The sequence below is a fragment of the Lissotriton helveticus genome (assembly GCF_964261635.1).
Source record: "Lissotriton helveticus chromosome 1_1 unlocalized genomic scaffold, aLisHel1.1 SUPER_1_unloc_33, whole genome shotgun sequence".
Lineage (NCBI taxonomy): Eukaryota > Metazoa > Chordata > Amphibia > Caudata > Salamandridae > Lissotriton > Lissotriton helveticus.
The window spans coordinates 1,561,817-1,584,906 of record NW_027611674.1 but is presented as its reverse complement, the minus strand read 5'-3'; the positions used below and the strand labels follow the sequence as shown (position 1 = coordinate 1,584,906).

General features: G+C 48.9%; 1 protein-coding gene across 1 annotated transcript in view; it reads left to right on the top strand.

Annotated features, from left to right (window-relative positions):
* Window positions 1–1,308: 1,308 nt before the first annotated feature.
* LOC144805924 (uncharacterized) overlaps window positions 1,309–23,090 on the top strand; it is a 223,253-nt gene continuing 201,471 nt past the window's right edge. The window contains exon 1 of the mRNA XM_078672395.1: window positions 1,309–1,477. The gene's annotated coding sequence lies outside the window, so the exon portion shown is untranslated. The remainder of the gene's footprint in view (window positions 1,478–23,090) is intronic.

The window sequence follows — 23,090 nt, the reverse complement described above, 5'->3', positions numbered from 1 at the left end:
GTTGCATAGGTGGTACTTACCTTTTACCAGTGGTTACTGGTTGTGTGCTACATTTTTTATTTGGTGCTACAGTTATGATATGTTCTATGTTCTAAGTGTTATTCCTACAAAGTGCTAATTCTACTAAGTGCTAGTTCTAAAAGTGTCTATTCCTGACAGTGATCCATGTGTCCCTGTCCCATGTATATATTCCCCTGTAAATTCCGCCCGTGCCTGTTGGCACATTGTAAAGTGTGTGTTTATTATCTAATGTGTTTGGTATAATACAAAGGCTATTTTTATATATAACCTTGTGTGGAGTTTCCTTTGTGGTGGGCCTTGTTTGTTGTTGCTGGGTGCGCGCGCAAACACTTAACCTACATTGCCTCCGGGATAAGCCTTACTGCGTCACGTTACCTAGTGTAACTCCCTTGCCCTGACTAGAGTGGTGGTTTCTGCCTGGCTTTGGCGCGAGCCTTAGCCAACCAGAAATCCCATTTAGGCCCTGAGAACTGTTGCGCATTTTTCTTTGGCTGCCTGCGCAGCCCAGCCCTGACATTGTGGACACAGGGCGTTTCAGCCCCCCTGAGAAGCCAAGTTGGCCTGGGGAGACAGTTTCATGTTTTGTGCCCTTGCTTGGGGTACATGTTGGTGTCTTATGTGATTTTTGGCGCAATGTGATTACCTTCCTAATGTGATTTTTGCAGTGCTTTTTGCCTACACCTCTAAATGTATGTTTATGCTTAGGAGGTGGTTTTTCCTAATATAGGTTCTGCTAGTGAGTTCATGGTTCCCCGCGTGATATATGCCTAAGGTGGTTAGGGTTGCATAGTGTGTACTTACCTTTTACCAGTGATTACTGGTTGTGTGCTACATTTGCTATTTTGTGTTAAAACCTGATTGTTCTGTCTTTTGAATTTATTGATACTACAATCGACTTCTTTCTTCTGAAACTTTGATGGGAGTGAGGTGGTGAACAATGCAGACACATGCAAAACTTAATTTGGGGCAGAGTTGGAATGTTGTTTGAGTATACACAGCCCTAACATATATAAAGAATTACCCACAGAAACAGGAAAAATAGAGAAACAGAAAAACGTTGACCAGTTTAATACTAGCAGTTTCTTACATTTTCAAATATTTAATGAAACTCAGGCTGTCATTTCCAATTCACTGCTGGAGCCTGGAGGCAACGGTTCCGTCAGCGGCCACCAGAGGGCGCTCCTCGCCTACTGATAAAACCCACAGAGCTGTATACTGTATGAAAAGGAGAAGGGTTTCCTCTTCCGGGTCAGCGGCGGCAGAGACAGCACCAGCAGCGGCGGTGACATCACTTTCGGCCTCTGCAGAGGAGGAAGGAGCCCTGTCTGTCTGTGCAGTTACCTCCATCTGCAGACCCTCAGAGACCCCCCACTCAGACCCCAGATCTGCCCCCTGCCCCCACACCCCAGCCCCAGGGGGAGAGAGCCCGGACACGTCTGCACAGGTCTCTGCTCAGGTAGGAGATTGTCAGCCCCCTCTGCTGTGTTTGTAGAAACAGACTGAATAAACCTGGAGGGAAACTCTGCAGGAGCCGGACTGAGCTGGGCCCTTCTATCCGGGGGCCCCTGGGCTCTTCTATCCGGGGCCCCTGAGGCTCAGCTGGGCTCTTCTATCTGGGGCCCCGGGGCTGAGCTGGGCTCTTCTATCCGGGGGCCCCTGGGGCTGAGCTGGGCTCTTCTATCCGGGGCCCCTGGGGCTGAGCTGGGCTCTTCTATCCGGGGGGCCCCTGTGGCTGAGCTGAGCCCTTCTATCCAGGGCCCCTAGGGCTGAGCTGGGCTCTTCTATCCGGGGGCCCCTGGGGCTGAGCTGGGCTCTTCTATCTGGGGGCCCCTGGGGCTGAGCTGGGCTCTTCTATCCTGGACCCCAGGGCTCTTCTATCCGGGGGCCCCTGGGGCTGAGCTATAGTCTTCTATCTGGGGGCCCCTGGGGCTGAACTGAGCCCTTCTATCCGGAGGCACCTGGGGCTGAGCTGGGCTCTACTATCCGGGGGCCCCTGGGGGCTGAGCTGGACTCTTCTATCCGGGGGCCACTGGGGCTGAGCTGGGCTCTTCTATCTGCGGCCCCTGGGGCTGAGCTGGGCTCTACTATCTGGGGGCCCCTGGGGCTGAGCTGGGCTCTTCTATCCGGGGTCCCTAGGGCTGAGCTGGGCTCTTCTATCCGGGGCCCCAGGGTCTGAGCTGGGCTCTTCTATCTGGGGGCCCCTGGGGCTGAACTAGGCTCTTCTATCCGGGGCCCTGGGGCTGAGCTGGGCTCCTCTATACGGGGCCCCTGGGGGGGCTGAGCTGGGCTCTCCTATCTGGGGGCCCCTGGGGCTGAGCTGGGCTCTTCTATCCGGGGTCCCTGGGGCTGAGCTGGGCTCTTCTATCCGGGACCCCTGGGGGCTGAACTGGGCTCTTCTATCCCGGGGCCTCTGGGGCCCCCGGGGCTGAGCTTGGCTCTTCTATCTGGGGCCCCTGGGGCTGAGCTGGGCTCTTCTATCATGGGTCCCTGGGGCTGAGCTGGGCTCCACTATCCGGGGCCCCTGGGGACTGAACTGGGCTGTTCTATCGGGGGCCCCTGGGGACTGAACTGGGCTCTTCCATCTGGGGGCCCCTGGGACTGAGCTGGACTCTTCTATCTGGGGCCACCTGGGGCTGAGCTGAGCTCTTCTATCCGGGGTCCCTGGGGCTGAGCTGGGCTCCTCTATCCGGGGCCCCTGGGGGGGCTGAGCTGGGCTCTCCTATCTGGGGGGCCCCTGGGCCTTAGCTGGGCTCTTCTATCCTGGGATCCCTGGGGCTGAGCTGGACTCTTCTATCCGGGGGCCCTGGTGGGCTGAGCTGGGCTCTGCTATCTGGGGGCCCCTGGGGCTGAGCTGGGCTCTTCTATCCAGGGGCCCTGGGGCTGAGCTGGGCTCTTCTATCCGGGGCCCCTGGGGACTGAACTGGGCTCTTCTGTCCAGGGGCCTCCTGGGGCTGAGCTGGGCTCTTCTATCCGGGGCCCCTGGGAACTGAACTGAGCTCTTCTATCCGGGGGCCCCTAGGGCAGAGCTGGGCTCTTCTATCCGGGGCCCCCTGGGGCTGAGCTGGGTTCTTCTATCGGGGGTCCCTGGGGCTGAGCTGGGCTATTCTATCCGGGGGCCTCTGGGGCTGAGCTGGTCTCTACTATCCGGGGGCCCCTGGGGGCTGAACTGGGCTCTTCTATCCCGGGGCCTCTGGGACCCCTGGGGCTGAGCTTGGCTCTTCTATTTCGGGCCCCTGGGGCTGAGCCGGGCTCTTCTATCCGGGGTCCCTGGGGCTGAGCTGGGCTCCTCTATCCGGGGCCCCTGGGGGGCTGAGCTGGGCTCTCCTATCTGTGGGGCCCCTGGGGCTTATCTGGGCCCTTCTATCTGGGGGGCCCTGGGGCTGAGCTGGGCTCTTCTATCCGGGGGCCCTGGGCTGAGCTGGGCTCTTCTATCCGGGGGCCCTGGGGCTGAGCTGGGCTCTTCTATCCGGGGGCCCTGGGGCTGAGCTGGCCTCTTCTATCCGGGGCCCCTGGGGACTGAACTGGGCTCTTCTGTCCGGGGGCCCCTGAGGCTGTGCTGGGCTCTTCTATCCGGGGCCTCCTGGGGCTGAGCTGGGCTCTTCTATCCGGGGCCCCTGGGGACTGAACTGAGCTCTTCTATCCGGGGGCCCCTAGGGCAGAGCTGGGCTCTTCTATCCGGGCCCCCTGGGGCTGAGCTGGGTTCTTCTATCGGGGGTCCCTGTGGCTGAGCTGGGCTATTCTATCCGGGGGCCTCTGGGGCTGAGCTGGTCTCTACTATCCGGGGGCCCCTGGGGGCTGAACTGGGCTCTTCTATCCCGGGGCCTCTGGGACCCCTGGGGCTGAGCTTGGCTCTTCTATTTTGGGCCCCTGGGGCTGAGCTGGGCTCTTCTATCCGGGGTCCCTGGGGCTGAGCTGGGCCCTTCTATCTGGGGGGCCCTGGGGCTGAGCTGGGCTCTTCTATCCGGGGGCCCTGGGCTGAGCTGGGCTCTTCTATCCAGGGGCCCTGGGGCTGAGCTGGGCTCTTCTATCCGGGGCCCCTGGGGACTGAACTGGGCTCTTCTATCCGGGGGGCCCTGGGGACTGAACTGGGCTCTTCTATCCGGGGGCCCCTAGGGCTGAGCTGGGCTCTTCTATCCGGGGCCTCAGAGACTGAGCTGGGCTCTTCTATCCGGGGGTCCTGGGGCTGAGCTGGGCTCTCCTATCTGGGGGGCCCCTGGGGCTGAGCTTTGCTCTTCTATCCATGGCCCCTGGGGACTGAACTGGGCTCTTCTATCCGGGGCCCCTGGGGGGGCTGAGCTGGGCTCTCCTATCTGGGGGGCCCCTGGGGCTTAGCTGGGCCCTTCTATCTGGGGGGCCCTGGGGCTGAGCTGGGCTCTTCTATCCGGGGGCCCTGGGCTGAGCTGGGCTCTTCTATCCGGGGGCCCTGGGGCTGAGCTGGGCTCTTCTATCCGGGGGCCCTGGGGCTGAGCTGGCCTCTTCTATCCCGGGGGCCCTGGGGCTGAGCTGGGCTCTTCTATCCGGGGCCCCTGGGGACTGAACTGGGCTCTTCTATCCGGGGGCCCCTAGGGCTGAGCTGGGCTCTTCTATCCGGGGCCTCAGAGACTGAGCTGGGCTCTTCTATCCGGGGGTCCTGGGGCTGAGCTGGGCTCTCCTATCTGGGGGGCCCCTGGGGCTGAGCTTTGCTCTTCTATCCATGGCCCCTGGGGACTGAACTGGGCTCTTCTATCCGGGGCCCCTGGGGCTGAGCTGGGCTCTTCTATCCGGGGGCCCTGGGGCTGAGCTGGGCTCTTCTATCCGGGGGCCCTAGGGACTGACTGGGCTCTTCTATCCGGGGCCCCCTGGGGCTGAGCTGAGCTCTTCTATCCGAGGCCCCTGGGGGGATTTCCTTCTACCCTCAGCGTGTTTGTGGGCATCATTTGTGTTAAAGAGGGGATCTGTGCACTGCATCTTACTGCACTGTGATGAATCTGTGAACACTGGATTGCTGTCTACTGCACAATAATAAATCTGTGCATTCCACTGCATCTTAATATACTTTGAGACTTCTGTCCCACTGCACTGCATCCTACTGAACTATGAATAATCTGCGGACGCTACACTGCATCTAACTGCACTATTGCAGGTCTGTATACTGCATCATACTGCAATGTGAGGAATCTGTGCACGCTGCACTGCATCTGACGGCACTATGAGTAATCTCTGCACATCATCTCACTGCACGATGGTAATCACTGCATATTGCCCTGCATTTTACTGGATGAGGAATATGTGCTACTGCACTTCATCTTTACAACACTGTGAAGAATCTTTGCACTCTACACTGCATCTTACTGTAATGTGAGAAAGCTGTCCATGCCGCCCTGTATCATACAACACTGTAAGAAATCTCTGCACGCTGCACTGTATATACTGCACCATGAGCAGTCTGTACAAGCTGCACAGTACGTTACTGCACTATGACAAGTCTATGTCTGTGCACTGCACTGTATCAAACTGCACTGTGTGAAATCTGTGCAGACTGCACTGTATATACTGCACTATGAGCAGTCTGTTTATGCTGCACTGCATCTTACTGCACTATGAATAATCTATGCACACTGCATTGTTTCTTACTATACTGTGAGGAGTCTATGCGCACTGCACTGCATTTTGTTACACTGGGAGAAATCTGAACGCACTGCATCTTACTACTATAAGAAAGCTGTGCACACGTCACTGCATCGTACAGCACTATGAGGAAACTGTGCACACTGTACTGCATCTTACAGCACTATGAGAAGTCTGTGCAACTGCACTGAGAGAAATCTGTGCACACTGCACTGCATCGTACTGCACTATATGGAATCAGTGCATGCTGCACGGGTATTTGCACTATGAGCGATCTGTGCACACTGCACTGCATCGTACTGCACTGTGTGGAATCAGTGCATGCTGCCCTGTATCGTACTGCACTGTGTGGAATCAGTGCATGCTGCACAGCTATTTGCACTATGAGCGATCTGTGCTTGCTGCCATGCATTGTACTGCCCTATGAGTAGTCTGTGCCCCCTGCACTGTGAGAAATCGGTGCACATTGCTCTGCTTTTTACTGCACTTTGAAGAAGAGGATGTCTGTGAAAACGGCACTGCTTTTTGCTACTTTGTGAGAAATTTGTGCTCAGCTTACTAATAATCTCTGTGAACCGAGAAAATCTGTACATTGAATTGCTTTTCCTTGCTCTGTGAGGGCTGTTGACAGGAACGTTAATATGCACACACTATACTGCTTTTTATTACACTGTGCGGGGGATTTAAAATAAAAGAGGACATCTGTGCGGACTGCTCTGCCTTTGACTATTCTGTGCAGGGTGTTTAGAGCCCATCTGTGGTCTGCAAACGGAATCACTTTTTACTACAGTCCGAGGGGCGTTTAAAAAAGAGAAACGCTGGGCGCGCTGCACCGCTCTTTACTCTTCACTGGAAAAATCTTTCCATACTGCACGTCCTTCTACTACACTTAGGGGCACACAGCGCAGCTCAGCAAGCCATCTAGCTGCGCTGCGTGATAGCGAAAGGGCAGGAATGTGCTGTATCTATCTGCGTGAGTGGATTTGTGAGTGGCTCTTTGGATGAGTCACTGGTTGTGTGAGTACTGGTAAGGGTCTGTGAATGGGTATGTGAGGGGTTATGTGGGGTTGGGATTGGGTGTATGAGAGGTTCTATGGGGTAGGAGTGGGTGTGTGTCTGTCTGTATGTATATGTGAGTGGTTGTATTGGTGAGTGAGTGGGTGCATGAGTGGCTGTATGGGTGACTTAGTGGGTGTGTAAGTGGCTGTGTGAGTGAGTGGATTTGTGAGTGGCTCTTTGGATGAGTCATTGGTTGTGTGAGTGCTGGTAAGGGTCTGTGAATGGGTATGTAAGGGGTTATGTGGGGTTGGGATTGGGTGTATGAGAGGTTCTATGGGGTAGGAGAGGGTGTGTGAGTGGTTCTGTGGATGTTGTCATTAGCGATGTCACTGACCATATCATGAGAGATGCAATATGTGAGGTCATAAGCAGTGCATTGCAGAGGCATAAGTTATAGTTAGCTTGGGTAATTATACCAGCTGAATTTCTATGTTTTGACCCAGTGAAATCTGAACCTAACTCTAACGTCCCTGTAACCTGTAGTTTTTTCAGCGAATATATATATATGTATGCTCCACATGTATTCTGCCTTGCCTGTCACTCCTGAGAAAACCAACGCAGTAGTATTGTATCACTGGTATTTACTTGTTAAACGAAACTGGCGCGTTTCGATCTGACGAACTTTTCCACATAACCCATTTTTCTCTATGTTCATTGCATTTATACAACGTGCAATAACACGTTCAAGTAAACATAAACAAAATACTTCACATTCTGTCATTCCTCCTCAACTCTTTGTCAACAAAAAATGTATCAATGACGAACAAAAGTTGTTATTTAGTAAACTAAGTTTTACCAATAATATTGACTTTAGCCACCATATATTAGGTATAGTACAGTTTCTATGACAGTTGTTCAGCTATGTTTGGCTTATTTCTGAATTATATTTTTCAAAACTGACAAACAAATGCTGCTGTGCTTAAGGGTATAGTACCCAAATGAAACTAAATCGTACTTCCACCTCAGTGAATAAAAAAAGGTGTTGCCACATGGGGGTCACCTTCTATAGTCTCCTTAACGCTACCAGCAGATGTGCATGGAAGCTTCCAAATATTTATAAGGGAGAAAAAGAATGATTTAGTATACCAGCATAACGTAAGTACAACCTAAGTACAGTCTTCTTTGTGTTGCATCTTGGAAAACTATTATAAGAGGAAAAAATAATATCGATGATGAATGTGATATGTCTACAGAAATAAATATATACATTTCTGACAATTAGAAATATCATCAAAAGAAAAGAAAAATGAGTTACACATAGGAGCTTCTAATTTACAAGTGTGTGTAAAGCTCTTTGCCCTGGTTCATACCATGTGGAGCGAGACTTCCTGCTTTTAATATGTACCTAGATTCCTTTCTGTGAAATGCAGTATTCTGTTTCCACCCCTAGGGTGTTTCACAACGGTATCAATGCCAAACAATCTGGCTTTGGTCCAATCTCCATCATGGTGTTCCCTGAAGTGTCGTGCTGTGCTGTAGCTCATGTCTACATTTGTGATGGCATGCCAATGTTCGATTATACGCTTTTGTATGGGAAAGGTAGTCAACCCTATATTTCACCTGTCACATGGGCAGATGATTACATATAGTACGTAGTTTCTTTCGCATGTGATTGGTTTAGTGATACAGTGTTTCTTCCTAATCCTGTCTAGGGTAATCTCATAGACCTGTGGTTCCCAAAGTGTGCGCCGCGGCGCCCCGGTGCGCCGTGATGAGAAGCCAGGGGCGCCGCGCCGCCCAGGATGTGGCTCCTTTGTTCTGAACGTGATCCCCGCTTTCGCCCTCTGCATTTAAATGGCTCAATTAAGAGCTCGGTTATGTCACGGCGGGCGAAATTGCTAAAACTGTAGCTGCCTAAAGGAAGAGATAGATAAGGCGCGGCCGGGTTAGGAAGGTATGTGTTTTGGGGTAGGGCAAATGGGCAGTTGCACAATTATATTTGGTGTTTCTTTTCTAGACAGCTGTTAATGTTCTGCAAATAAACTCGAGAGCACGTCTCTCCTTTTTACGCACACCGCGACGTTTTCCACAAAAAAATTGAGATGAGTGCGTCATATCGAAGCTAAGAATCTAAACGTCGATGTTGAGTTAATAAGCACCATGTGTGTCTTATTTACAAGCCCATTTTTTACAAGCCCCTTGCGCCGCGGGTGCGTCACTTTGTGGCGGTGGTTCCCAAAGTGTGCGCCGCTGCACCCCGGTACGCCGGTAAAAAAATGGTGGGGAGCCACGGCCAACTGCCAAGTAGGTTAAGGGAGCCACGGGTCAAAAAAGTTTGGGAACCACTGTCATAGACATTAGGGCTGAATTTGCATGCCTTGCAGTTACCGCATTTTCTGAAACCTCGACTCTGTTGCAACCATGTTTGTCTGTTACTTGTGAGATGGCTGTGTACTAACATGTCTGTTATGGAAACATTTCTCTTAAAAGTGATGTTGGGTGTATTTGCCTATCTCCGTTCTCAAGGTGGTATCATGTGTTAGTATTGCCCATCTACTCTTTAAGATCTTGCATAAGTTGTTTGTCTGACTTGTAAACTTGGTGATAAATCGTATCGGTTCTTTGTCAGGTTCCTTTGATATGTGTGGTTTCCTTGTAAAAGTTCATCTCTCAATTTTTCATCAGCCCTTATGCTAGATTTTATAAGGCTTTTCATAGGATACTTTTTGGCACTAAGGCAATCTGTCCTGTTTGGTTCTCGTATAGCCTTAATTGGTGCTATTGTTTCTTTTGGCTCTGAGAGTAGCTTGGTGGATGATAGATCCGAAAGGAGGATCGAGTTGCCAGCAGTGTTCTTCCTATAGAGATCAGTCTGGAGTGTGCCATTTTTGAGTGAAACTTTGATATCAAGGAAATCCACCGTTTCCTGGCTGTAATTCATGGTGAATCTCAGATTGATGTTGTTATTGATGACAGATAAAAAGATTTTAAGGTCTTCCTCGCTCCCCTCCCAAAGAAGGAAGACGTCATCAATATACCTGACCCACACACTGATTTGACCAATGAATCTATTCTGATCTTGATTCCATAGGACAGGCTCCTCCCACCAGCCCACCAAAAGATTGGAATAGCTGGGGGCGAAGCAAGTCCCCATGGCTCTTCCTTGTATTTGCTTATACAATGTATTTTCAAAGAGGAAAATGTTCTCCTTTAGACAAGTTTCGATCATTTCCATGATCATCTGTGTGTGTGTTGTAGTACCTTAGCATCTCTCATTCTGAGAAAGTATTTACAGGCAATCATTCCATCTTGATGCCTAATACTAGTGTACAGACTTTCCACGTCTAAGCACTCTAGCCAACATTCCTTGTCCCAACACAGATTACTGGATTTTTGGATGAAGTCTTGCGTATCTCTAATGTAGTAATCCAAATTCTGTGCATATGGCGCCAGAAAATGATCTACATAGTTTGAGGTATTTTCAAATATACTATTTTTTGAGGAAACAATGGGACGACCTGGTGGGTTTAGTGCATCCTTAAGTACCTTTGGTAACAGGTAGAGTGTGGGGTTGGTAGGTGTTTCATTTTATAGGAACTGTAGTTCATCCCAACTGAGTAGTTGGTGTTCATGCCACTCCAGTAGTCTTTCTTTATAGAGCGTAATTACATTTTGTAAATATTCCTTGTCAGTTCTAACGTAACATGTGCTATTCCTCACCTGTCTGAGTCCCTCTTTTACATAGTTCTCTCTACACATTATCACTATGTTGCCCCCCTTGTCGGAGGGTTTGATGACTATTGTCTGATCTTTCTTTTACTCAGTTAATGTGTTCCATTGTCTCTTTTTCAAGTTACTATGTTTCAAGTGTTCTCTACTTAGTTTCAAAATGTCCTCTGCAACTGTGTCTGAGAATACGTCAATATTGTCTTTGGGTATTTGGGGTATGGATCTAGATGGCATTCTAAAATTCGTCGCCTCAGTACCCCCTGTGTCGATACCAAGGATGTTGTTAATATATTCAATATTAGTGGGATCTAGAGAGTCATTGGAATCACTAGATATGATTGTGGTCTCTTCCATTCCTTCTAAACTGTGTAGTGTTTGTAATATCTCAAGGTCTCTTATTGTAAGGGCAGTCTGAGGAGAATTGGTAGTTGTTGTCACATCAATTGTTTCCCTGTTTGGACGTAATGCATGTATTTTGTACAATTTCACCTTCCTAACAAACTTAAATAAATCAATCCTTAATTGTGCATAATTTACTTGTGATGTAGGACAAAAGGATAGTCCAAGTTTAAGAGTCTCAATGTCCTCATGTGAGGCTTGTGTTTTAGAGAGGTTTGTTACTGTTCCTTCCTTCGATTGTACTGCCATTACTTGTTCTTTCTTTGCTGGCCCCGTATTCCCATTCCGCTGTTCGTTTTCCTTCGTTGCCTTCTTCTCTGGCTTTCACTTTTATGCCCCTTCCTCTGCCTCTTTGTTTTGACTGAAATGAGTGCTTGTTTTCTTTTTGGAGCATCCGAAGTTCCTCAGAAAAAAAAATCTTTGGTGCCATCTTGTTTCTCAGGTCTTCCAACGATCCGAGTTCAGAGCTCTGGCCTGTGCCTGATTCTGATACTTTTGCAGCGGGAATCTTTCTGGATTCACTATGCTGTGCATTATTCCGCGGTCTTGTGGTTGGGTCCGAAATCGTAGTCTTTTCTTTCTTTTTTTTTTTCATAGCCCACGTGGGCGTCGACGGCCCACCTTTTGGTGTACTTCCTGTGACATCGGCACACTTCCTGCGGAAGCTCCCACCTTTGGGAGCCATCTTCAGATTCGTTTTTTCCGCAATTGGGTCTGGATTGTCACAGAGAGGCTCCAGAGTTTTTGGAGAAAAGAAGAGGAAAAAGACAAATTTTACACAGAAAAGATTGGAGAAGATACCGAGGAACGAGATCACCAACCCGGGACGACGAAGAAGGAGGAGAACTTTGAGATCTTCGACGTCCAACGGAAAATGGGCACACAGCGGGCCCCCTGAGCGCAGGAATGGACAAAACACCTTTTAAATTCTGCCGTAACTGCCACCACAAATACGCGCAGAAGGACCAGCACCTGGTCTGCAACCTCTGCTTACCGGTCGACCACGAGAGCAAGGATTGCAACGTTTGCTCCGCCTTCACCCTGAAAACACTCAGGGTTAGAGAGAGACAGAGGAGAGGCAACTACACCATGCAAGGAAAAGGCCAACCTCTGTCGCTTCGGGACCTGGGCTTCTCCAGCAACGAAGAGGACAACATAACCGAGGGACCAGATGACTACACGGTCATAAGCTCCCACCTTTGGGCGCCATTTTCAGATTCTTTTTTCCGCCGTTGGGTCTGGATCGTCACCGAGAGGCTCCAGAGTTTTTGGAGAAAAGAAGAGGAAAAAGATGAATTTTACACAGAAAAGATTGGAGAAGATACAGAGGAACGATATCACCAAGCCGGGACGACGAAGAAGGAGGAAAACTTTGAGATCTTCGACGTCCAACGGAGAATGGGCACACAGGGTGCCCCATGAGCGCAGGAATGGACAAAACACCTTTTAAATTCTGCCGTAACTGCCACCACAAATAGGCGCAGAAGGACCCGTACCAGGACCCGTACCCGGTCTGCAACCTTTGCTTACCAGTTGACCACAAGAGCAAGGATTGCAATGCCTGCTCCGCCTTCACCCCAAAGACACCCAGGGTTAGAGAGAGACAGAGGAAAGCCAACTACACCATGCAAGGCAAAGGCCAACCTCTGTTGCTTCGGGACCTGGGCCTCTCCAGCGATGAAGAGGACACCATCGCCGAGGGACCAGATGACTACACGGTTGTAGAGACCATTAAGAAGGCATCTAAAGAGGTAGGAGAGACGTCAACCCCTAAACCCGTCGACAGGCTCTCGAAAGCCCGAGTCAGACTCTCGAAAAACAGAGTCTAAGTCCTCGAAGGGAGCACTGGTGCCGAAAATCTCGACGGCTGCAGCTGCATCCAAGGACAAACAGCCCAGCGGATCCTTCAAAAAGGACTCCCAGGCAGCGAAGACCGGCGAAAAGCCAAGGTCGTCGAAGCATGTCCACGAAAAGGACCGCTCGACTTCGAAGGAGAAAGACCCGACGCCAGGAGTACAAAACAACATTCTGAGCACCCCGTTCAATGGAGAGACACTGTTCGGGGCACCAGTGGATGAGAAACTCACCCAGCTCAAGAAAGAAAATGAAACTCCAAGGTCCATGGGGGCCTTACAATTCAGAAGGATGAGAAGGGGTACCCCGACACAGAGACCAAACGGAAGGGGAGGAAACCAGCCGGGAACGTCTCACCAGACATTCCAGCAGGCACACCAGGGCGGCAATCAATCGCAGCAGGGACAGCAAAAGCAAGCCTGGCAGTACCAACCTCGGGGCCAGTCCTTTCGTGGGAGGGCGAATGGACGAGGGCAAACAAGAAGAGTGGGCCAACAACCCACCACAAAGTGACTCCGTCACACGACCCCTCCGAGGATGAGGCACAACAAGGTCAACAAGAGGGGGTTACACAGACCAAACATCGACAAACATGTAACACCAGTAGGAGGGGGGCTAAGACACTTCTTCCATGAGTGGAAGAAGATAACTACAGAAAAATGGATACTCAACATCATACAGTTTGGATACTGCATAGAACTGGAAAAGAAACCACCAAACAGAAAACCAAAAAGGAAGGCACATTCAGGAAAAGAACTAGCGTTACTCCTAGAGGAATCACAAGAACTCCTCCGAAAGGAGGCTAACGAACCAGTTCCATTCAGAGAAAGGAACAAGGGAGTGTACTCAAACTATTTCCTAGTTCCAAAGATGGACGAAACGCTAAGACCCATCCTTCACCTAAGGTTCCTAAACAAATACATAAAGACACAAAAATTAAAAATGACATCCCTACAAGAGGTCATTCCTCAGATAAGGGACGGAGAATTCATGTCTAGCATAGACCTCAAAGATGCCTACCTGCACATTCCCATGAACAGGCAGCACAAACATCTACTAATATTTACCATCAACAAAGAACACTACCAGTTCACAGCCCTAGCCTTCGTACTAAAGTCCGCCCCAAGGATGTTCACCAAATGTCTCGCAGCCGTGCCAGCGTACCTGCACAGGGCAGGGGTTCATGTATACCCTTACCTCGACGACTGGCTAATAAAAGCAAGTTGACACAGGACATGCAGGGAACACGCACAGCGGGTCACAGAAACACTGACAGACCTGGGTTTCTCCGTACACTGGGGGAAATCCTCAATGGAACCAGAGCAATTGAAGATCTTCCTGGGGGCACAGATCAACACCATACAGCGCAAGGTGTTCCCCAGCGACAAGAGAACACTGGCCCTGCTGAAGGACACACGCCTCTACTAGAAGGGGTAAGCCCTGACAGTGAGGACAGCGAGCAAGATCATGGGGATGATGGCGTCCTGTATACACCTGGTCCCCAATATACAGCTCCACATGAGACCAACAACAATGGTCACAAGCTGCAGGAAGTTGGGAAGATCTAGTGGTTGTAACGCACGCAGTGCAGGAGGAAAGTATATGGTGGAACAGGGGGACCATAACAAAAGGGAAGCCTTTAACGCCACCAACCCCAATGGTGACCATCACCACAGACGAATCCCAGATGGGATGGGGAGCACACATGAACAAACTCAAAGTGAGGGGTCTGTGGACTCCAGCAGATGCGGTCAGGCACATCAACTATCTGGAACTGAAGACCGTGTTCCTCGCCCTGAAGGCATTCCAGAAACCACTGTACAACTAGAGTGTTGATACAAACAGACAACACAACAACGATGTTCTACATCAACAAACAGGGAGGAACACAATCAGTCGCACTATCCAACCTAGCGCAGGAAGTATGGAGATGGGCCATCCCACTCAAAATAGCCCTGCTAGCCATACACCTACCAGGGAAGGACAACGTGGAAGCAGACTGGCTCAGCAGACAGACTTCAGCATCCCACGAGTGGAAGCTCAATGCACAGGAAACGCAAAGGCTATTCAGGAGATGGGGAACACAGAAGATAGACCTATTTGCAACACACCAGAATGCAAAATACCGACACTTCGCATCCAGGTAACCAGGGGAACGATCCCAGGGGACTGCCCTATGGATAAGCTGGTCGAAAACATTTGCCTACGCTTTTACCCCGATACCACTGATAAACAGGGTACTCAACAAGTGCAGGACCAGCAGAATGACACTGATCCTGGTGGCACCACAGTGGCCAAGGCAGACCTGGTACTCACAAATAATGGAAATGGCACAGGGACCACCCCAAAAGTTTGGGAAAAGAAAAGACTTACTCTCCATGCAAAACGGAGAAGTACTACACCCGGAGCCAGAGAGCCTCAGCCTAGCGGCATGGCTCCTGAAGATATAGAGTTTGCACACCTAAGGTTACCTGAGCGCACCCTGTGGGTGCTACGAGAGGCAAGGAGACCTACCACATGAAGGTGCTATGTGGCAAAATGGAAGAGATTCACACAATGGTGCAGCAAGAAGAAACTACACAAGAAGATAAGGGAATCAACAGTGCTAAGATACCTCACGCACCTGCTGAAAGCAAAACTAAGTTCATCCTCGCTAAGAGTACACCTAGCAGCGATCGTAGGCTACACAAGAGGAGAGACAAGAAAGAACATCTTTACATGACAAGTAGTAAAGATATTCCTGGAAAGGGCAAAAAGGATTGCACCACCTAAGAGGATGCCGCCACCGGCATGGAACCTTAATTTAGTCTAACAGAGCTTGTAAAAGTGCCCTTTGAACCCATCCATAAGGCCTCCCTACAAATGCTGGCAATGAAGACAGCCTTTCTGGTGGCTATCACCTCGCTGCGCAGGGTAAGCGAACTGCAAGCGTTGACACTGCAGGAATCCTACATTCAAATACACAATAATAGGGTGGTAATGAGAACTGACCCACACTTTATGCCAAAGGTGGTGTCTAGGTTCCACATGAACCAGACAGTACAAATACCAAGCTTCTTTCAGAAACCGTCCACAAGCGCAGAGAGGGCACTGCACACTCTGGATGCTAGAAGAGCAGTAATGCATTACATGGAAAGAACTAAGGAGCACAGGAAAACAAACCAGTTATTTGTGTCCTTCGCAAGCAGTTTCCTGGTTAGACAAGTAACAAAGAGAACCATCGCACGATGGATCGCTGAAACTATACAATTCTGCCACAAACAGGCAGGCCAAGAACTAGCAGAGGGGGCACGAGCCCACTCTACCAGGAAGAAGGATCTGGGTCACCACACACACGGTTGGCTGTGACATTTCTGCTATAACCAGCAGTAGCTACATAATCATGCATGCATTACTAACTGTGTGTTCTCTCCATATTTGTTTGATTATTTGTTATAAAAGTCAAGCTCATTTCATTTACTGTACCCTTGTGCACACTGCAGTACCTTGCATGCTCTCTGTACTTTGCTGTAGTACACACTGCTGAGCAATACATGGTTCCTTGAGTGCAATTTAGCGCCGTGGCAAGCCATGCATCCCTATACACCACTATTGTAACCCCTCTGCTGAGCATTGCATGCTTCCAGTCAGACGCTCACGGCTGAACTTGCATACTTCTACGCACTGTAATGGGGCAATCACTGCTGAGCCAAACATGCTTCGTATATTGGGTAGTTGTGCACACTGCTGAACCACGCTTGCTTCATCTTCATTTCAGTTGTGCCCACACTGATGAGCCACAAATAATTTCTATATCGCACAATTGTGCACACCCTCTGCTGCGCCTTTCTTAACCAGGTATTCTTATGATACTGTGCAGATGTGCACATTGCTGAGCTGTGCCCTCAATGCATCCTACAGCCAACCGTGCAGCAATCTCTCTTGCCTGGCAAGCTTCGTTTAAGGTGCAGTTGAGCATAGTGTTAGGTCTTAAATTCTTAGTGTGAAAATAATTTTTGTATACTGCTGAGCCATGCTTTCTTTTTACACAGTACAATTGTACACACACTTACTCCCCTTGATCCCAGTAAAATCCAACTACGCTGTGATAATCAGGCAGAATATTTTTATAAAAAGATCCAGAATATCATCGCCACATTTAAACCATCCAAAAGCTCCCCTTTACCACAGTTGGCGCCTTGCACGCTGGATGAGTTTCCTCTACTTAACGAGGAGTCACTAGATACTCTGATGCAAAAGGTTAAATCTGGCTCACCCATCGATCCGGCTCCCCCTTTCCATTTACTTAAAATCAAGGACACCATTAGGCCTACAATCCTTAAAATTTTAAACTCCTCTATTACCACAGGCACAGTCCCAACAGTATGGAAACGTGCCCAAGTTAGAGCACTTCTAAAAAAAACCACCTTGGACCCCGATAACATGGCCAACTATCGTCCAATCTCACTCCTCCCCTGGATCAGCAAATTGCTGGAAAAACATATTAATGCCTCTGTCACTCAATACCTGGAACATAATCTCCTGCTCCACGATTCCCAAGCAGGTTTCCGTCCAAAATTAGGCACAGAAACGGCCCTTCTGACTGTGACAGAGATGGCGAGGAAACAGATGGATCAAGGCGGCACTGTAGCAATCATGTTGCTTGATCTCAGTGCCGCCTTCGATACCGTCAATACCAGCATCCTCCTTGACCGCCTACGTCACATAGGAATCACAGGGAAGGCCATAACATGGCTCCAATCTTTTCTGAAGGACCGTTCCTTCGAGGTAGTCGAGAACGATGCCCACTCACAAATCTGGCCCCTTGAGCAAGGTGTACCACAGGGCTCGTCTTTGAGCCCTACCTTATTCAATGTATACCTACAACCTCTGGCAGATATTGTGCGTTCGTTCGGCCTAGATATAGTGACCTATGCCGACGACACACAATTAGTGGTATCTCTGAACCAGCCTAATACCTCCCCCCCCAATCTTATGAACTGCTTGGCAGCAATAAATCACTGGATGACCCTCTCACACCTAAAGCTCAATGGTGAAAAAACTGAGCTTATGATTCTGGGTAACTCACCAACTCCGAGCCTTACGCTCGATTGGCCCCCCAGTATGGGGACCCCACCCCAACCCAAGACCCAAATAAAGAGTTTGGGCATGTGGTTGGATTCAAAGTTGGATTTTAAGCAACAAGCTACTACCCTATCCGCCACCTGCTTTGGCCTGATGCGGATGCTCAGGAAGGTGCTGCCTCTTCTTCCCTTCCAGGCACGAAGAATTATGGTGCAAGCCATTATCCTGTCCCGTCTGGATTACGGAAACTCATTATATTTAGGAGCCCCTATCTCCACCACCAGAAAACTGCAGACTACACAGAATGCAGCAGCTCGCCTTCTCCTAAACCTGGGCCGACGAGAGTCAGGCACAGCTGCATTAAAGAAACTGCACTGGCTGCCCATCAAGGCCAGAGTTGTGTTTAAATCCATGTGCATTATGCACAAAGCCATGTGGAAGACCGGCCCAGCCATGGTTTGCTCCCTTGCAAACCCTTATCTCCCTACACGAAGCCTGAGATCCAGCTCAGCTTTCCTGGCCACCGTTAACAGAACTAGACGGGCAAGATGGGGTGGACGCTCCTTCTCTTGGAATGCCGCGAAAGCCTGGAACTCCCTGCCTGACACCCTCCGTGGCGAGCCTAATCTATTGAAGTTCCGTAAGGAACTGAAAACGCTTCTCTTCACCTAATCTGGCTCTGTGACTTCTCATGACTCAAACAATATAGCGCTACGAGGCCTCCGGGTAGAATGCGCTTAACAAAACTCTATTAATAACATGCTTTATATAGTGTGCTGTGCTGCGGAGTATAAACAGTTACGCCTTGCATGCTTCCTATATGGTGCAGTTCTGCACACTATTAACTCCTACTTGATTTGCTGTACAGTGCAGTTGTGCACTACAATACAGTACAATTGTGCACACTGTTGCGCCATCCTGCTTTCAACCTGTGTGCTAGTCACACACACACACACCACACCCCCACATACATCTTGTATGGATCCAGTACAACGCAGCTGTGCACAAGACTGTTGAGCTATGCTTGCTATGTTTGTATCCTCTACAGCGCAGTTGTGTGCACACAGACGAGCAGTGCACGTCCTTTGCCCAGCATAAGTGTGTGCATGCACGGACAAAAATCGCCTATCATTCTACCTACATAGAGTATATTTGTGATGCTATAGTCCTCCTGCCTGCATGCGTCGCAACAGTGTGATAGTGGACACTGCTGAGCCATGCATTCTTCAGATTTATTTGTGCTCTGATTGCTGAGTCATGAATGCCTCTTAAGGGTTTTTTCAGACAGACTGCTGAGCCATGCATCCTTCAGATATATTTGTGTTCTGATTGCTGAGTCATGCATGCCTCTTAAAGGTTTTTGCAGACAGACTGCTTAGCCATGCATCCTTCAGATATATTTGTGCTCTGATTGCTGAGTCATGCATGCCTGTTTAGGGTTTTTGCAGACAGACTGCTGAGGCATGCATCCTTCAGATATATTTGTGCTCTGATTGCTGAGTCATGAATGCCTCTTTAGGGTTGTTGCAGACAGACTACTGAGCCATGAATCCTTCAGATATATTTTTGCTCTGATTGCTGAGTCATGCATGCCTCTTTAGGGTTGTTGCAGACAGACTGCTGAGCCATGAATCCTTCAGATATATTTGAGCTCTGATTGCTGAGTCATGCATGCCTCTTTAGGGTTTTTGCAGACAGGCTACTGAGCCATGCATCCTTCAGATATATTTGTTCTCTGATTGCTGAATCCTGCATGCCTCTTAAGGATTTTTGGAGACATACTGCTGACCCATGCATTCTTCAGATCTATTTGTGCTCTGATTGCAGTCATGCATGCCTCTTTAAGGTTTTTGCAGACATACTGCTGGCCCATGCATTCTTCAGATCTATTTGTGCTCTGATTGCAGGGTCATGCATGCCTCTTAAGGGTTTTTGCAGACATACTGCTGAGCAATGCATTCTTCAGATCTATTTGTGCTCTGATTGCTGAGTCATGAATGCCTCTTAAGGGTTTTTGCAAACAGACTGCTGAGCCATGCATTCTTCAGATATATTTGTGCTCTGATTGCAGAGTCATGCATGCCTCTTAAGGGTTTTTGCAGACAGACTGCTGAGCCATGCATTCTTCAGATATATTTGTGCTCTGATTGCAGAGTCATGCATGCCTCTTAAGGGTTTTTGCAGACAGACTGCTGAGCCATCCATCCTTCAGATATATGTGTGTTCTGATTGCTGAGTCATGCTTGCCTCTTAAGGGTTTTTGCAGACAGACTGCTGAGCCATGCATCCTTTAGATATATTTGTGCTCTGATTGCTGAGTCGTGCATGCCTCTTAAGGGTTTTTGCAGACAGACTGCTGAGCCATGCATCCTTTAGATATATTTGTGCTCTGATTGCTTAATCATGCATGCCCCTTAAGGATTTTTGCAGACAGTCTGCTGAGACGTGCATTCTTCAGATCTATTTGTGCTCTGATTGCAGGGTCATGCATGCCTCTTAAAGGTTTTTGCAGACAGACTGCTGAGCCATGAATTGTTCAGATGTGTCTGTCCTCGGATTGCTGGGTTTTGCATGCCTCTTAAGGGTTTTTGCAGACAGACTGCAGAGCCATCCATCCTTCAGATATATTTGTGTTCTGATTGCTGAGTCATGCTTGCCTCTTAAGGGGTTTTGCAGACAGACTGCTGAGCCATGCATCCTTCAGATATATTTGTGCTCTGATTGCTGGGTCATGCATGCCTCTTTAGTGTTTTTGCAGACAGAATGCTGAGCCATGCATCCTTTAGCTATATTTGTGCTCAGATTGCTGAGTATTGCATGCCTCTTAAGGGTTTTTGCAGACAGACTGCTTAGCCATGCATCCTTCAGATATATTTTTGCTCTGATTGCTGAGTCATGAATGCCTCTTAAGGGTTTTTGCAAACAGACTGCTGAGCCATGTATTCTTCAGATATATTTGTGCTCTGATTGCAGAGTCATGCATGCCTCTTAAGGGTTTTTGCAGACTGACTGCTGAGCCATGCATTGTTCAGATATATTTGTCCTCTGATTGCTGAGACATGCATGCCTCTTAAGGGTTTTTGCAGACAGACTGCTGAGCCATCCATCCTTCAGATATATGTGTGTTCTGATTGCTGAGTCATGCTTGCCTCTTTAGTGTTTTTGCAGACAGAATGCTGAGCCATGCATCCTTTAGCTATATTTGTGCTCTGATTGCTGAGTATTGCATGCCTCTTAAGGGTTTTTGCAGACAGACTGCTTAGCCATGCATCCTTCAGATATATTTGTGCTCTGATTGCTGAGTCATGCATGCCTCTTAAGGATTTTTGCAGACAGGCTGCTGAGCCATGCATTCTTCAGATTTATTTGTGCTCTGATTGCAGTCATGCAGGCCTCTTAAAGGTTTTTGCAGTCAGACTGCTGTGCCATGCATCCTTCAGATATATGTGTGCTCTGATTGCAGAGTCATGCATGCATCTTTAGGGTTTTTGCAGACAGGCTGCTGAGCCATGCATTCTTCAGATGTATTTGTGCTCTGATTGCAGTCATGCATGCCCCTTTAGGGTTTTTGCAGCCATACTGCTGAGCCATGCATTCTTCATATCTGTTGGTGCTCTGATTGCAGGGTCATGCATGCCTCTTAAGGGCTTTTGCAGACATACTGCTGAGCAATGCATTCTTCAGATCTATTTGTGCTCTGATTGCAGAGTCATGCATGCCTCTTAAGGGTTATTGCAGACAGACTGCTGAGCCATGCATTGTTCAGATATATTTGAGCTCTGATTGCTGAGTTATGCATGCCTCTTAAGGATTGTTGCAGACAAACTGCTGAGCCATGCATTCTTCAGATATATTTGTTCTCTGATTGCTGAGTCATGCATGCCTCTTAAGGGTTTTTGCAGACAGACTGCTGACCCTTGCATTCTTCAGATCTATTTGAACTCTGATTGCAGTCATGCATGCCCCTTTAGGGTTTTTGCAGCCATACTGCTGAGCCATGAATTCTTCATATCTATTTGTGCTCTGATTGCAGGGTCATGCGTGCCTCTTAAGGGCTTTTGCAGACTTACCGATGATCAATGCATTCTTCAGATATATTTGTGCTCTGATTGCTGAGTCATGCATGCCTCTTAAGGGCTTTTCCAAACTTACCGATGAGCAATGCATCCTTCAGATATATTTGTGTTCTGATTGCTGAGTCATGAATGCCTCTTTAGGGTTGTTGCAGACAGACTGCTGAGCCATGCATCCTTCAGATATATTTGTGCTCTGATTGCTGCGTCATGCATGCATCTTCAGGGTTTTTGCAGACAGACTGCTGAGCCATGCATTCTTTAGTCCCTGCAAGGTACTGTATCGCACAAGCATTATCCAGTGCTTTCACACAACGGGTGCAATCCGGGCCAAGGGTGGCGGCGGCGTGAGTACTGATTTGACAAAGACATTTATCCACTCTCAACGGTGCTACAATCGCCGCTTATGTTGGATGGTGCTTGCATTGCTTTTGTTGCAGTTTTTCCAAGAGTGCTGCACACAACGGGGCATGAGACTGAGCATGGTTTGTTGTGTGCTCCTGGAAGCCTTCAGTGGTTTCCAGGAGGAGAGAACAACTTAGCGCTTTGATTCTTCCTTCGAGACCTAGTGTGTGCAATAATAATTATACATTAACAATAATAATAACAACTTCTGAAATTATTTTAATTACTTCAACAACAAAACAAAGAGAGCTCAGTTTACATATCCTCCCATTCTGAACACACAATGCTTTTTAAGTTCTTTATTGCAGCTAATAAGACTTGCATTTTTGTCACTGCCCCCATTTTTGGTCCCATTATCTTTTTTTCTTGCCCTTATATTGAAGGGCAGGAAGAAAAGATAATGGGAACAGAAAACAAGCTATTGTTTATGCCTGGCGTTCTCCTGGTGTTCCTCGTTCACCCCCTTCACTTTACATTTTCATGTTCGTCTTGACGTCTCTCTAACGTTATAGGAAATGAAAAGGATTTATAGAGCGCAAACAAATGCCCAAAGGTGTTAAGGCGCTGACAGCAATTATCCCTAAAGAAGGAAAAGAAGATGGAAATAGAAATTCCATGGTCTCAAGCCCCGAAAGCATCCATGACAGAATAAAAAGTCAGGTTTTTAACCCCCTTAGCGCACCGTAGAATCCGACCCGGTGCGGATGTTTCCATGCACGGGCAGGGCTGTGTCGGCCAACGGACGTGCGCAGCACTACCGAGGTAGTGCTCGCGACGGCCGTTGGCCGACTCACACAACGAACGGGTCAAGGCCTTACGAAATAGGGTGTGAGCCTGAAGACTGGAGATGGAACGGAGAAGGGAGTTCCATAGCTTGAATACGGCCACGGAAAAGGCTCTGGACTCCCCAACTTGCTTTTGGTATTTAGGAACAATTAC